This window comes from Sus scrofa, chromosome 14 (assembly GCF_054392235.1).
Source record: "Sus scrofa isolate SSC_HxYL_T2T_F1_AM1 chromosome 14, Sscrofa_HxYL_maternal_Yorkshire_Landrace_v2.0, whole genome shotgun sequence".
NCBI classification, from domain to species: domain Eukaryota; kingdom Metazoa; phylum Chordata; class Mammalia; order Artiodactyla; family Suidae; genus Sus; species Sus scrofa.
This window is the reverse complement of record NC_139396.1, coordinates 25762473-25777666: the sequence shown is the minus strand read 5'-3', so window position 1 is coordinate 25777666 and position 15194 is coordinate 25762473. Positions and strand designations below refer to the sequence as shown.

Below are 15194 nucleotides of genomic sequence, written 5' to 3'. Positions count from 1 at the left end.
ACATTAAAGAGTGAATATGAGATAGCAAAGTGGGGACACTGAGTACAGATTTTTTTCCCTCTAAAAAGCTCAGAATAGAATAGAAGGAGAGAAGTAAAGTAATAATTACAAGAGCAGGGATTATTAAGACTTTAATGAAGGGACAGGTGGAGGGGAGAAGCTGATGAGTGAATCAGTGAGTGCCATTGATTGATGGGAATGGATGGGACCAAGGGCACAGGTGAAGGGATTGGCCTTGAACCTGAAGGCAGATACCTCTTCCACCACGAAGAAGGAGAAGGGGTGAAGAGGAGGGAAGAGGCTTCAAGGTCAGGGAGGTCAGGGGAGACTGTGAATGGGAGAGGATGCTGACACAAATAAAAAGGCTCATGCGTGTGCTTTGGACCCACCTGAGACTGGAAAATATCAGTGGACCTCCAACCTCTATGGTTAGATGATTTTTCTAGCACTGCTCAGATGCCCAGGTGCAGTAGTAGTGAAAGGAGTTTGTAGGGCAAGTGTGACCAAAGAATGAAAATGTGAGAAAAAAATTATGGTGGGACAGTTGAAGCCCTTGATCTGAGTTCTAGAGTGTGTAGGAAAGGAAGAAAGAAGATTCCAGGAAAAGGCTCAGTTCCAAAGAAACAGCTATCACTGAGGTTGCAAAGCAGGTATAATGGAGCTAAGAGTGCAGGAAAGCTGCCTTTTAAAATACTCCTTCATGTATTTTTAAGTTGACATATAAGTTTTCATCAACTTACTAGTTTCAGAGGATATTTGCATCTTGTGAACATACACAGGTACGCACACATTTACCTATGGCTATATCTTCAATATAAGCTGCCACATCATTTTTAAAGCACATTCAGTGGACTTTGATTACAATAGCAATATTAGAGCACCATTATAAACTTAAAAAAGACATGAACAAGCTTAACTTTAACAATTGAACAAGTGTTGAGTAAACAATATAAATCATAGAATTAGTTGACCATTTGGAAAGTTATGGTCCGAGACAGAAACATTGGGGTTTCAGAGGTAGAGTTAAGTTATGCCCTGCCCATGAACTGTGAGTCTAGGGTGCTGGGTTCCCTTATCACATTGTAAGCTCCTGGGTTGGGAGAATCAGAGGGTGGTGGACAAAATCCTTCACTGATAATCTGTGGAACATTCGTCTTACAGGATGCCTGGCCACAGAGGTTTTCTGTAATTAGACATATTTGGAGGAATGATGCCTACTTGGCCCTCTCTTGGAGGTTAGGAATGTATATTCTTATTATGGGAAATGACACTTTAGCTTTCTCAGTATCATTTCTACCATCCTCACAATGCAGCTATATCACAAATTGTGTTGAAGCCAGCATTCAGTATTTATATGGTTATGGTACATGAGTCTTGTGTATTGCCGAGTCAAGTAGTGTACTAAAATTACATTTCCTTTCTCGTGTGCTCACATCAGGATTTACAACTGCTTGATTTAAAAAAAAAACGTCATTCTTCCTTGGAGGCAGTATCCCTTCTGTTCCCACCTGGATCAGCTGCTCTCTGGGCCTATTTCAAAGCCTCTATCTGGGACTCTCCTCTGTCTTCCTAGGATTTACCTCCCCATCCTCCTGTCTGCAGCCCCGTGTGGGATCCACGGTCTTCTCTTTGTTGGCTTTCTTCCTCATATCTTCTATTACATATTTAGTCACTTCTTGAAAAGGCTAAATGTGTCTTATAGGTCTAAAAATATCTTTATTCTGTCCTCATACTTGAATCATAGTTCAGTTGGGAATTTAATTCTAGGTTGAAAATAAATTTCCCCCAGAATTTTGACTTCTCACTTCCTATGTGGTTATTGAGAAGTCAATTGTTATTCATATTTCATGTCTCTGGATATGACACTTTTCCACTCTAGAAGCATTTAAGATGTTATCTTTACCCGTGTTGTTCTAAAATTTCATAACGAGGAGCTTAGATGTGAGGTCTTTATTCATTTGCTTTGTTGGGCAATCAGAGAGCCACTTCAATCAAGGGATTCATAAATTTCAGTTCATGGAAAACATTTCTGTAGCACATATTGAATGGTTTTCCTCTATATGTTTTTATCTGTTTGTTTTTTTTTCCTGAAATATCTGTTAGATAATTAAGTTGGATTGTCTTTTAAATTTATTTCCTATTTTTCATCTTTGTTTTTTATTTTCTTCATTTTGGGCCTGGGGATCTTACCCTCCCATTTTGTTTGTCTCCACTTTTTTTTTCTTCTTATGGACACACCCGTGGCATACGGAAGTTTCCAGGCTAGGGGTCAAATTGGAGCTACAGCTGCAGTCTGTATCACAGCCATGGCATCACCAGATCCAAGCCATATCTGCAGTGTACTCCAAAGCTTGTGGCAATACTGGATCCTTAACCCACGGGGTGAGGCCAGGATTGAATCCACATCCTAATGGAGACAGTGTCAGGTCCTTAACACACTGAGCCACAGTGGAACTCCTCCGTCTCTTGAGCTATGTCTTAAGTGGGGTTTATCATCCAGCTGTTTTGCGTTTACTTCCGTTATTTTGCCTCTGAGATAGAATAAGCTGCTATTAACCCCACTGTGAGGCACTAGCTCAGTACATTATTTGGCTATCTCTTGCAATGGAAAGCCTGGTTACTTTTTTTTTTTTTTTTTTTTTTTGCCTTTTAGGGTCACACCTGAAGCATATAGAGGAAGTTCCCAGGCTAGGGATTGAATTGGAGCTACAGCTGCTGGTCTACTCCACAGCCACAGCAACACAGCATCTGAGCTGAGTCTGCAAACTACACCACAGCTCACAGCAATGCTGGATCCTTAACCCACTGAGCGAGGCCAGGGATCAAACCTGCAACCTCATGGTTACTGGTCAGGTTTGTTTCTGCTGCACCACAATGGGAAGCGTGGTTACATTTAACCAGATTTTTCCAACCTTATTTGGCCATAGAACTCCTTCCCCTCTTAATGTTTACTAACACTGTATCAGTGTTAGTGAACAGCTGGCACACTCAGGAATAATGTGAAGAAGGCTAATTTAGAAAAGGACTAGGTAAAAAGGCATGGCAAGGTATGATGGACATTACATGAACTTGGGGCTAGGAGCGATGGTGTTGTTTCTATCCCATCCTGAAGAGCAAGGAAGGTTCAGGGGAAGCTGGGGGGTCAAAATTGTCAGCCTTGTCAGTATCTGTTCAAAGTTCCTCATTCTGAAGTTCCCATTGTGGCTCAGTGGTTAACGAACCAGACTAACATTCATGAGGATGCGGGTTTGATCCCTGGCCTTGCTCAGTGAGTTAAGGATCCCATGTTGCCGTGAGCTCTGGTGTAGGTCGCAGACATGGCTCGGATCTCGAGTTGCTGTGGCTGTGGTGTAGGCTGGCAGCTAAGCTCTGATTGGACCCCTAGCCGGGGAACCTCCATATGTCACAGATGGGGCCCTAAAAAGACAAAAAGGAAAGTTCCTCATTCTGTATTTCAGAGAGCTGCTACTTCTCCACCTGTGCCCTTACCTTACATCTGAGGTCTGGTGAGGTTAAGAACTAAGTGGCGCTGAGACTCTGCAGCTCTGACTGTCAGAGTGTGGGCTTGGTCCTCACCATACCTGCCCTGTGATAGCTGCAGAAGGTGAGAAACACAAATACTGCTGCAGGACCTCCAGTTCTCCAAGCACATTCTTAACGGCACATTGATACCCTCCAGGGATGGTAGAAAGAGGAGAGAGTGGGGTCTGACATCTCATGTCCACTTCCAGACAAATCGCATCCCAGGACTCATTGAGGGCTCAGCCTGAGGCACAGCATCTGAAAGCCTGGCCAGGGCACTGGAGTGGAAGTTACCTCTCTAGAAGCTCTGGTCGCTGGGGCCAAAGGTGATAACCAGGAGGCAACATGCTTGTCATCAACCTGGAGGATGAGACAGCGAGGGCAGCCCTGGATTTAGGCCGTGGGGCAGAATGGGGACAGCCACACCGTAAGTGGGTGGGAGGAAGTGGAACAGGAACAGTTCTCTGGGTTGGAGTTCCTGGCTGTAGTCAGTGCCTTTTGACGGGTTTTCTGACCAGCACGTGGGCAGAAGGAGAGCCACGCAGGCCCCTGGGATGGACAACTGCTGATGCTCATTTCACCAGCTCTACCGCCTTTTCTGCCAGCGCCTCCTTCTCTTTCCTCTCCTCTGCGGTCCTCTCTCTGCCCTTCTTGCTGTTCATTCTTCGTTTCTCCTGCTCTGCTCTGTGTACTTCCCCACCTCTGTCTTCTCCCCTCTCTTTTCATTTCTCTTTTCTTCTGGGTTTTAGTCTCGTCTCTCTTTTGTAATATTCTTTTTGTATTAGGCTGTGCTGTCTATATTTTTTAAATCCCAGAGGTGTATCTGCTAATTGTCCTTTTAGGGAAATAATTATGTAAGTTAAAATGATTAGATAATGAAAGCGTTCTCTGGGGCAGGCCTCTTTACCAAATGATGATGGGATGGTGATGGGAACGGGGATTGTTCCTACTTAAACTAGCACGATGATACAGCGCTTACTAGGATGCTTTGAGCATCTGGGATGTAATAATATCCCTCCCAGAGCTTGGCCAGAGGGCCAACTCTGGGAGCATCATCCTGGGAACAAGATTGGATATTCTGTAGCCTTCCAGGGAGGCAGTGAGCGGGGAACTCCACAATATGGTTTGGGGCTCAGGACCCCATGGAATTCCTTAGATCCATATGAAGATTTTGAAGATATTTGGAATTTCTCAGATATGTATACTTGTGCGCATGCACACACACACACACACATGCATGCATTCATGCTGGGCAAGATTATGGCTTCCCTCAGGCAGAAAGTTTTGTGGATACTAAATTGCTGGAACACATCAACTCTGGAATTGCTTCGTTGCGCACTAATGGTGGCCGTAAGCCTCCTGCTCACTCACTCTTGTCATATAAAAAGTGTTCATGAGATACATCCTTTCTTCCTCTGGGTTCTCTTTGTGATCCAGCACCGGCTGCATTGCAGGATCCCCCTGGCACTCCTGGGCCATAGCAAGTCCTGCCACTCCTTTACATCTAGCAGTGACCTCGCCTCCCCAGCAGGAAGGGGTCACATGCTCTCAGCCTAAGGCCAGTGGGCATAGGGAAAGGTGATGGGGGGTTGTGAGTGGGGAAGGGACAGAGAGAAAAGGTTCAAAGAATATCAGGTGATGGAGGAGCAGGAAAGTGGGACTGGGCAAATGTGATTCCTGTTTGGAAGGGAGGATCTGGAAGGAGTAATTGTTGGGAAGAATGAGAGGGAGGGGGAGACTAATTCTTCCTGAGAGCTTGTTGCTTTGCAGAAAGAGAATATGATGCCCAGAGAGGTTAAATTACACGCCCAAGTCATGGTCAGCATATGGGGAGAGGGATGTAAATTCAAGGCTTGTGGTCCCTGTACTGGCATACCTTGCCAGAAAATGGGATTGCAGTGGATGGCAGAGTTAAATTAATCTCCTTCACAAACCTCAACAAAGAAGACTCTTTAAAGACCCTTCAAGCAAGAAGTGCCCACTGAAATACATGCCATTACTAGGAATTTGTGATCCATCCAGGCTTAACCATAAGAGAGGAAGGAGTTCCTCTCCAGATTTACCAGTTCTTTCAGTAAACCTTAAGCCCTTTTGCATTGTCCACCTTTCCATAATCCATGTCACCCTCCCTCCCTTCATCATCCCACATGGGGAGCAAAGGAAGTGGTTTCAGACATAGTGTGATAGCAAAGAAATGTAGCCTAAAGGCACAGTAGAAGGAAAGAAGGTGGTTCAGATAAAGGTTTCCCAGTTTTCCAATTTATTTTGTCCCTCTGACTTATCTTTCAATTATCAAACATAAGCACAGAACAGCCCCAATTCAAGGTTGCTTCTGATTTCAGAATTTCCTCCTTTGTAGCCTCCAGTGAGGAAAACTATGGATCTGAGTTCTTCCATGAAGTCCTTCCCTGGATCCTGATGGCCCATCCACCCTTTTAGGCTTCATGGTTTCAGAGTCATTAACCACATTCAGTACAGGCAGTAGTGGCAGGTTTAGCAAATAAAAATATACGCAACACTCTATTAAATATGAATTTCAGATAAAACCCAAAGGCACTTTTGGTTTAAGTGTATCCCATGCAATATTTGGGACACACATACGGTGGAAGTGTTTGCTATTTATCCAAAGAGATCTGGAAAGATATGATTTGGAAGATTACAGCTGGGGATGCCACCAGCATGATTTTCCTGGAGTGAGTCCAGTCAGACCCGTTAGAAGTCAAGCACCCTAAGGCTCAGGGCAGAAATTACAGCACTACACTGTTCCCTTTGGGAGCCACCTCAGTCTCCTGCATTTCACCCTTCAGTCTAGACTGAACTGCTACGTCTGCAACATTACATTCACAATGAAACAATGGACAGATGGAGTTCCCATTGTGGTGCAGTAAAAACGAGTCTGACTAGTAACCATGAGGTTGCAGGTTCGATCCCTGGCCTCACTCAGTGGCCTCACAGTGTTGCTGTGAGCTGTGGTGTAGGTTGCAGATGCTGCTCGGATCCTGTGTTGCTGTGGCTGTGGCATAGGCTGGCAGCTACAACTCTGATCTGACCCCCAGGCTGGGAACCTCCATATGCCATGGATGCAGCCCTAAAAAGCAAATAAATACATAAATAAAATAAAATAGACAATGCACAGATGACTTTCCAGAACCATTTTCCTAGACTTCTCTCAATATCGGTGAGTATCTGTTTTTGTTACTTGTAAAATAATTCATGTTCATTGATTAATATTGGAAAGTACAGATCAATAAAGAAAAATAAAAACATTCACCTTAATTGCAGTGTATGTATTAGAGCTAGACTGCTTGCGTTCCAATTCCAGCTCCAGCACTGTGTGCTTTTAGGCAGTTTCCTTAAGCTCTCCGTGCCTCAGTTTTTCAGTCTGTAAAGTGAAAGTAATAATAGTGGCTTGAATGAGTTCTGAGGATTAAATGGGTTTATATGTGTCCTGAAGCTTTTAAAAGTGCCTGGTATATAGGAAGCACTGTGTAAGCACTTTTCAAATAAAATAAAATTTAAAATTCTTTCACCCAGAGATAAGTATTATTGATGTCTTTTCTATGCATTTCTATGCGTTCTATCATATAGGTTTACACCATAGATTTTCATACTGTGGCAGACTGCATTTTTCAAAGTTGAACATAACGATTTTCCTGCCTGGTTTGCTCTTCTGCAAGGTGGTCTGGACACTCCTCTATCAAGAGGTGGAATCAGTTTCTCTTGCCTTGAATCTAGGTTGTTTTCAGTTTTCTGGTCAATAGAATGCAGCAAAAGTGGTGCTCTGGGACTTGTGAGGCCAGGTCAGAGGAGGCTGGTGGATTTTGCTTCCCTCTCTGGCACCCTTGCTTCACCCATGGGTACCTCCTCTTGGAATCCACTGTCATGCTGGAGAAGCCCAAGGCACACGGGCGGACCTCATGTAGGTGCTCTGCACAGTGCCCCAGCTCAGCGGTCTGCTGGCAGCCAGCTTCCCCTGCTAACCACGAGTGGGTCAGCCCATCTGCCCACATCCGCACGTGAGACCCCCCAGAGCAAGAACCACTCAGGTGAGCCCAAGTGAACCACAGACCTGTGAGGAATAATCATCAGTTATTGTTTGGAGGCACTAAGTTATGAAATGGTTTTTAATGCAGGAATAGAGAAGTGGAAACCTATGTAAGGAAAGTACCCAAGATCTTGAATTTTATATATGGACCAAAGGAGCTTCTGTCCTCAGTTTCACTGTTACTTTCAGAGAAAAGGGACGTTTTCAAACAAGTCGCCCCAACGAAGCAAATATGTTCCTTTTTCTTTGGACAAGTTCGTGACCAGCCTGGCTTGAGTCCTAGGTCACTGGTGCTCAAAGGCGGCTTAATGATCATCTCATAATTGTTCATCTTTCTGTTTGCTTTACAGAGGAGGATCAGGAGGTGAAGTGACTTGCCCAAGGCCACCCAGATGCTAAATGAGGGAGCTTGTCTGGACTGCAGGTGTTCTGACCCAGAGGTCAGTGCTCTCTTTGTTACATTGTGCTACTTTAAGAAAAATGTTTTGTATTATAGTTGATTTATAATGCTGTGCCAGTTTGTGCTGTTTGGCACAGTGACTCAGCCATATATATATTCTTATTTAAACAAAATATTTTCCATTATGGTCTGTCCCAGGAGATTGAACGTAGTTCCCTGGGCTATAAGTAGAATCTTATCCATTTTAAATGTAATAGTTTGCATCTAAACCCTAAACTCCAGGTAAGTTTCCAAAGGCCTGATGGGAATGATGAAAGAGTCTGGGGTCCTGAAGTCATTCAGCCTCTTTCACAGCTATGTCCAGCCCATGCTTCTGGGGGCGAACACAACTTCTTTGAAAAGTACCTTTCATGCTCTATTTGGTAAGAAAAATGTGAAATGTGGTGTGTCAGGGTCAAGTCTGTGGAGAGAGGGCCTCTGTGGGGAAGTGGTTATGCTGAGGTCAGGAAAGGTGACAGACCTCAGGACACCCTGCTGTCTTGGGATCAGGAGGATCTGGTGAGGGCAGGGCCTGTGTTGACTATGGGGGGGTTAATGGGAGGGCTACTCCTAGGGCCTCATTCTTACCACCGTCCCAAATGAATGGTCCAAATTCAAAGAATGGTGGAGTCTGGATGATGTAGGAGGAGGTTATCATTATCTCAGGAGGGAGGAAGCAGCAGGAGAGGTGATCCGTGAGAAGAGGACATCCAGATGTTTGTTACGGGTTGAACTGTGTCCCACACAATTCATATATTTAAGTCCTACCTCCCAATGCCTCAGAATGGGACCTTCTTTGGAAACAGGACTGTTGCAGATATACTTAGTTCAGATGAGGTCGTACTAGAATAGGATGGGCCTCTAATACAGTAGGACTGGTGTCTGTGTATAAAGGGGAAGCTGGGACATGGTCACACAAACATAGGAGGAATGCCTTCTGGAGATAAAGGCAGAGATTGGGGTGATGCTTCTGCAAGGTGACGAATGCCAAAGATTACCAGCAAACCACTAGAAGCTAAGGGAGAGGCATGGGACAGATTCTGCCTCACAGCCGGCAGAAGGGACCAACCCTGCCCACACCTTGATCTTGGAATTCCAGCCTCCACAACTGAGATGATAAGCTAGGTTGTTTTTGGTACTTTGCTGTGGAAGCCTGGCAAACAAATAGAATGTTATGTAAGTCAATGCATAGAGTCTTGAGATAAATAAATAAGATGAAGGGGGCCAGAGGGTTGGTTGGAGGAGGGAAGTGTAGGTGGGGGTGACCTTGGCTTATGGTAAACTCTAGTGGCAGAGTCACAATGCAGGCCCCTGGGATTCTGGAACAAAGTCATGCCATCTGCCGTGGAGAATTATGCACCCTTTGAGAAATAGCTCTTGGCACGGTACTGTATCCTGGTAGAAACAGAGTACTTGGCCATAATCATCAAGTGACAATGCATCCGGAACTGCCTATTATGAGCTGGGTCCTGTCAGACCTCCAAGTCGTAAAGTCAGACAGGTCGAGCAAGCATCCACTGTGGTGTGAAAATAGTACATCTGAGGTTGAGTCCGAGTAGGACCAGAGGATACGACTAACTTGCAAGAACAGGTAGTCCAGACCTGCTTGTCACCCACCACAACTGGATCAGTGCCCTTCTCCAACTTGTGCCTGTGGTCATAGAGGAAAGTCATGTATGACCCAATTGGAAGAGGAGGAAAGAGCCTGAGCTTGGTTTACAGATGGATTAACTTGGTACATGGGTGCCAGTCCAAATGGACAGCAGCTGCATTTCCCCCACATTTCTGGGTGGCCCTAAACGATAGTAGAGAGGAAAATCTTTCCAGTGGGTAGAACTACAAACAGTGCACTGGATCGTCTTCTTTGTAGGAAATGAAAAGTAGCCCAGAGTGACTGGCCAATTGCTTGTTGGTCTGGGGTCAAAAAAGAAAAAGACTAGGATGTCTAGGGTGGACGCATGGGGCGGACATGTAGGGGTGGGCACAATGTGCAAATATTTTTATATTGCACGCACCAGGAAGTGTGTGTATATTAATGCTCACCACCAAGCATCCACCATCAACTGTACAACCAAGTAGACCAAGTGACTTGTTCTGTGAATATTAACCAGGCTTCGTCATCAGCCACCCCAGACTGGCACGATGGGCTCACAAGTGGAGTGGCCCCTGTGTCAGTGAGGAAGATATGTGTGGCCCCAATAGCATGAATGACCACTTACCAAGGCTGGTCTAGCTCCTGCTGCTTCTGAATGTCCAAATAGTTAGCAAAAGAAACCAGTTCATCCTGGCTCCATTCCTCGATAAAACCAATGGGCCGCTCGGTGGCAAGTTGACTACATTCTACCTTGGCTTGCTTCCATACTGAAAGTGATAGTGAGTCTTTCTCACAAGGATAAATATCTCTGCTGGGTGTGTGTTTGCCTTTCCTGCCTGTAAAAATCTCAGCCAGCATTACTCTCTAGGGGTTTATAGAAAGTCTGGTCCGTGGAGGGCTGGATGTGGAATCCCACACAGGGCAGCATCCAATCAGAAGATCCATTTCACATCGGAGGAAGGACTTTGATGAGGGGATATTTGTTTTATTACTTACTATACACGCAGACATCCTCTTGGAACCCTGGAACTGTCTTCTATTGGTACAGTGGAAGCCTTTGCTTAGAGGAAACATTCTGAAGGGATTGGATGCCATCATTCAGGATGCAGTATATTTATTAAATCAGTGACTCTTAAGTGTTGTTCAGTCTCCAGTAAGAATACAAGAGGAGTTCTTGTTGTGGCTCAGTGGGTTATGAACCTGACTAGTATCCATGAGGTTGCAGGTTCCATCCCTGGCCTTGCTTAGCGGCTCAAGGATCTGGCATTGCTGCAAGTTGCAGTGTAGGTCCCAGATGAGACTCAGATCATGCATTGCCATGGCTGTGGCGTAGGCCAGCAGCTGCAGCTCCGGTTTGACCCCTAGCCTGACAACTTCCACATGCCGCAGGTGTGGCTGTAAAAAGTGTAAAAAAAAGGAATGCAAGCATCCAGGAACCAAGGAGGAGGAGCAGCAGCAGTAGGGGTGGCCTCACTTATCATCATACCAGTGACCCCCCCCCCCCTCCGCCCCAGGGGCATTTTATATGACCTGTCTTTGTAACTTTGGGTTCTTCAGGGTAGGAGGTTCTGATTGCTGACCTCTTCAAGAGTCCCACCAAGTGTACCATTGAACTACAACTTTCAGATGCTGTCAGGACACATTAGACTCATTGCGCCCAGAGACCACGTGCAAGGAAAGGAGTCACCATACTTCCCAGGGCAAGTGACCTTGATCAGCAGGAAGATGCAGATCTGCTTTTACACAACAGTGGCAGGAAAATACACATGGAATCCAGATGTCACGAATGAAATGAGTCCCTCCAAAATCAAAGCCCTAGTCTCCAGTGTGGCTGTATCTGGACATGGGGGTCTCTAGAAAAGTAACTGATGTCAAATGAGGCCCCCTAAGGATGGGGCCTCATTTGACACTGATCTGCTGGCTTGAGTGTCCTTACAGGAAGAGACATCAGAGAGGTCTCTGTCTTCATGTGCAGGCATCGAGGAAGAGCCATGAGAGTCACCAGGGAGACTTTGGCTGTCTGCAACCCAAAGGAAGCGCTCTCATCAGACACCAACCCTGCTGGCACCTTGATCTTGGATTTCTGCTCTGAGGATCCGGGAGAAAATAAAAAATTCTATTGTTGAAGCCATGCAGTTTGTGCTATTTTGTTAAAACTGCCTGAGCTGATTAACAGTTGGGTCTCTCCTGGTGTTCTTTTTGCCTTACTATAAGTATGACTAGACACATGCCGTCACCCCAGCCTGAAAGGAATCATTATCATGGGTTCATAACCCTCAAGAATGAAGGTTTGGATTACACCAAAATTTCTTTTTCTTTTTTCTTTTCTTTTTCTTTTTTTCTTTTCTTTTTTTTTTTTTTTCTTGCTTTTTAGGGCTGCACCCATGACATATGGAAGTTCCCAGGCTAGGGGTTGAATCAGAACTGCACTTGCCGGCCTATGCCACAGCCACGGCAACACCAGATCAGAGCCATGTCTGTGACCTACACCACAGCTCATGTCAACGCCAGCTTCCTAAGCCACTGAGCGAGGCCTGGGATAGAACCCACAACCTCAGGATACTAGTCGGGTTCACAACCCACTGAGCCTTGATGGGAACTCCCCAGAATTTCTAAATCAGACATTTCTGGGCTCTCCATATTTCTCCTAAAATATTCTTGAATACAGAAGAGTTTTTCCTTCGGCTCATCTCCCTTTGGTGGCATCTGATCACACACAACCTGAAGCATCCAACTGATGTCTTCCACATCGTGTCTAGAAATCTCCTTAGCTAAATCCATGAGTTCATTAGTTACTTTGTATCTCTGAAGTTACTGTAGGCAACATTTTTGCCAATGATTCTGCCACTACATGACATAGATTGTCCTTTTCCACCTCCTGACAATTTCCTACCTTTTTAGCAGACACTAAAAGATTGTTCACCATTTCTCCAGCCTCTGCTAACAATCTATTCTCTGCTTTCCCAGCTCCTATCGGCTGGCTTGTCCCAAAGCCAACACCACATGTGTTAGATTTTCTGTTATGGCAGTACCTCTCTTCTAGATATGAATTTCTCTCGTCGTTATCTAATGCCGTGCAACAAATCACTTCACGTTTTTGTGGTCTCAAACAAGAACCATTTATTTGCTCACTTTTCTGTGGTTCAGTAACTTGGGCAGGCTTAGCTTGGATGGTTTATCTCTGTCCCACATGGTGTTGGCTGGGTTCAGTCATACGCCTACACTCAGTTGTCAGTTCATCTGGGAGCTGGCTGATGGAGATGGCTTCATACACATGGTCCAGTTGGCTGGGGCTGTCAACCCAGGCGCCTCTGTTGTTTTCTGTGTGGCCTCTCCAGCAGAAAGCTTGGACTTTCTTCAGGGGAGTGGCAGCATTCCAAGAGAGCCAGCCTCAGTGTGCAAGCACTTCGAAATCCCTGGCTTGCATTACATTTGCTGATGTCCTATTGGCCAAAAAAAGTAACAAAGCCAAGTTCAGAGTCAATGTGAGGGTGAACTAAGGAATGGAAGGAATGGAATAGCTCCTGGGAGTGTTATCCATGTAACAAGGTGCCACACGGGTTGTGTTCTGCGGACTCCAGACTCAGTGCGTGGTAGAGCGTCCTCATGCTTTACCCATATCTTGATCTCGTACTCCTTGTCTTCCAGGCACACAGGAGGAGTAGTTATCGCCCTGTCCCTCCTTACAGAGGGTCGTGATATCAGTGGGCCATGTGGGTTGTGGGTGATCTTACATTGTTTCCAGGTAGGGAATTTAATTTCTGGCATGAATACCTCTAGCTTCACCATTTCTCCTGTGCTGTGTGAACCCTGAAGTCTCTGCTGGAGTCTGATGATTTCTGTTGACCTGAGTAGGCACCTGAGTAGTGACTCCTTGAAGCAGAGCCCCTTCCCCTTCATCTCCTTACATCATACCTGTACAAAGGGCTACAATGAACTTGCACTGTTTTAAGCCATTGAGATTTTGGGTTTGTTGGCTACCATGGCATAGCCCAGCCTGTCCTGATGGATACAGACACCTCATTCCTTCTGTGCTCTGTGGTCAGTTCTGGCTCTCTCCCTGGTGTGTGTGTGTGTGTGTGTGTGTGTGTGTGTGTGTGTGTCCTAAAGCAACAAGAAACAGAGGATATGGGTAAATAAGGAGCATCTAATGCAGAAGCTAGGGGAAAAAAGGAACAAAAAAAAAAATCACTGTACTAATGAAGAGCCCACTGTTTATTCACCAAGTATTTATGAAGTGCCTCCTGTATACAGGGAGCTGTGCTATGCTTGAGCTCTGCTATGATGGATAAGGCACACAGGCTACTGGGGGAGGCTGACAGGAACAACAAACCACACTTGAGCCACTGAGGAGTGGGACTGATTTTGTGTTTTATTCTGTAATTGGTTAGTTGTCCCTGCGGGGCAGTTTCCATTGAGAAATTCCAGCCATGGTGCCTGGAGTGGCAGCCTCCTTGGAGTGTGTGGCCAGCTTCCCGAGGTGACATCATAGTTATAGGAGGCCAGCACACAGCTCGATTTGTAAGATCTGCCATTGGTTTAAAAGTCAGTCTCATTACTTTACAGTCACATATTCAGTTCTGTCCTTACAGATGACAACTACAGGGACAAAACAAAGCTGTTCTGGGGGCTGCAGTTTGTAATTTTGAGATAGGAACAGTGGCTAAAGTAGGAAGGTGCTTTTGAGTATTCAGTGCCAGCTTAGAGCTGAGGGCCTGGGGATGTTAGCGGACAGAATTCAGGACAAAGCTTTGAAACCCAGACGTTGTAAAGCACAGCACAGTAAGGCACTGACCCATAAAATATTAACTTTTAACCAGTGTTGTTTCATTAATTTAATTTAATTTTATTTTATTTCTAGGGCCGCACCTGCAGCATATGGAAATTCCTAGGCTAGGGGTTGAATTGGAGCTGCAGCTGCTGGCCTATTCCACAGCCACAGCAATGCCAGATCTGAGCCACATCTGGAACCTACACCACAGCTCACAGTAATGCCAAATCCTTAACCCACTGAGCAAGGCCAGGGATCAATCCAGGTTCATGCATTTTAAAGGCAGATCTGCCTCGGGATGTCTAAGATCAACCAGGCTGAACTGTTTGGGGCTGCTTGAGAAGGCAGCACAATGATGGACATTGCCTAAGGTCAAACCCAACCAGGACGCTGACAGGTGTAGTGCAGAGATTTCACCAAAGTGTAATCCACGTGTGGTTAGGGCAGAGTTCAACTCTATGTAGTGGGCAAGAATTTTACCCTACATACAACATGAGGTAGAAGGAAAGTTTTCTTCCCCAAACTCTAATTTAATTTATTCTGAGTCCACATCCTTCCAGGCCAACGGAAAATTCAGCCTTTGCTACAACTGGGGTTCCTTCCTTTCTGTGCTAGGCCTTCTTTGAGTTGTGAGTCATAGAATCTTAAAGAGTGCAGAATATTTGCTAGGCACCCTCTGGTCTTCAATTCAGATGACCTCCAATTTTCAAGCCCACACAGTCTTCTGAAGTGTAGCTGCCTCTGTGCAAGTTGGCACTTGGGGCCTTTGCTGAGGCCAGGAGCCCCATGCTTAGTTCTAATCACTCAGATGCTGCCCACAGAG

General features: G+C 45.5%; 1 long non-coding RNA gene across 4 annotated transcripts in view; it reads left to right on the top strand.

The window, feature by feature from the left end:
* LOC102166756 (uncharacterized) overlaps positions 1-15194 on the top strand; it is a 283514-nt gene that overhangs the window by 54381 nt on the left and 213939 nt on the right. For 2 of the 4 annotated variants that reach the window (XR_014826892.1, XR_014826893.1), the window contains exon 3: positions 7918-8007. This is a non-coding gene — a long non-coding RNA (uncharacterized LOC102166756). Of the gene's footprint in view, positions 1-7917; positions 8008-11538; positions 11728-15194 lie in introns of those variants that run through there. The other 2 variants (XR_299385.4, XR_014826894.1) reach the window with 2 other exon arrangements.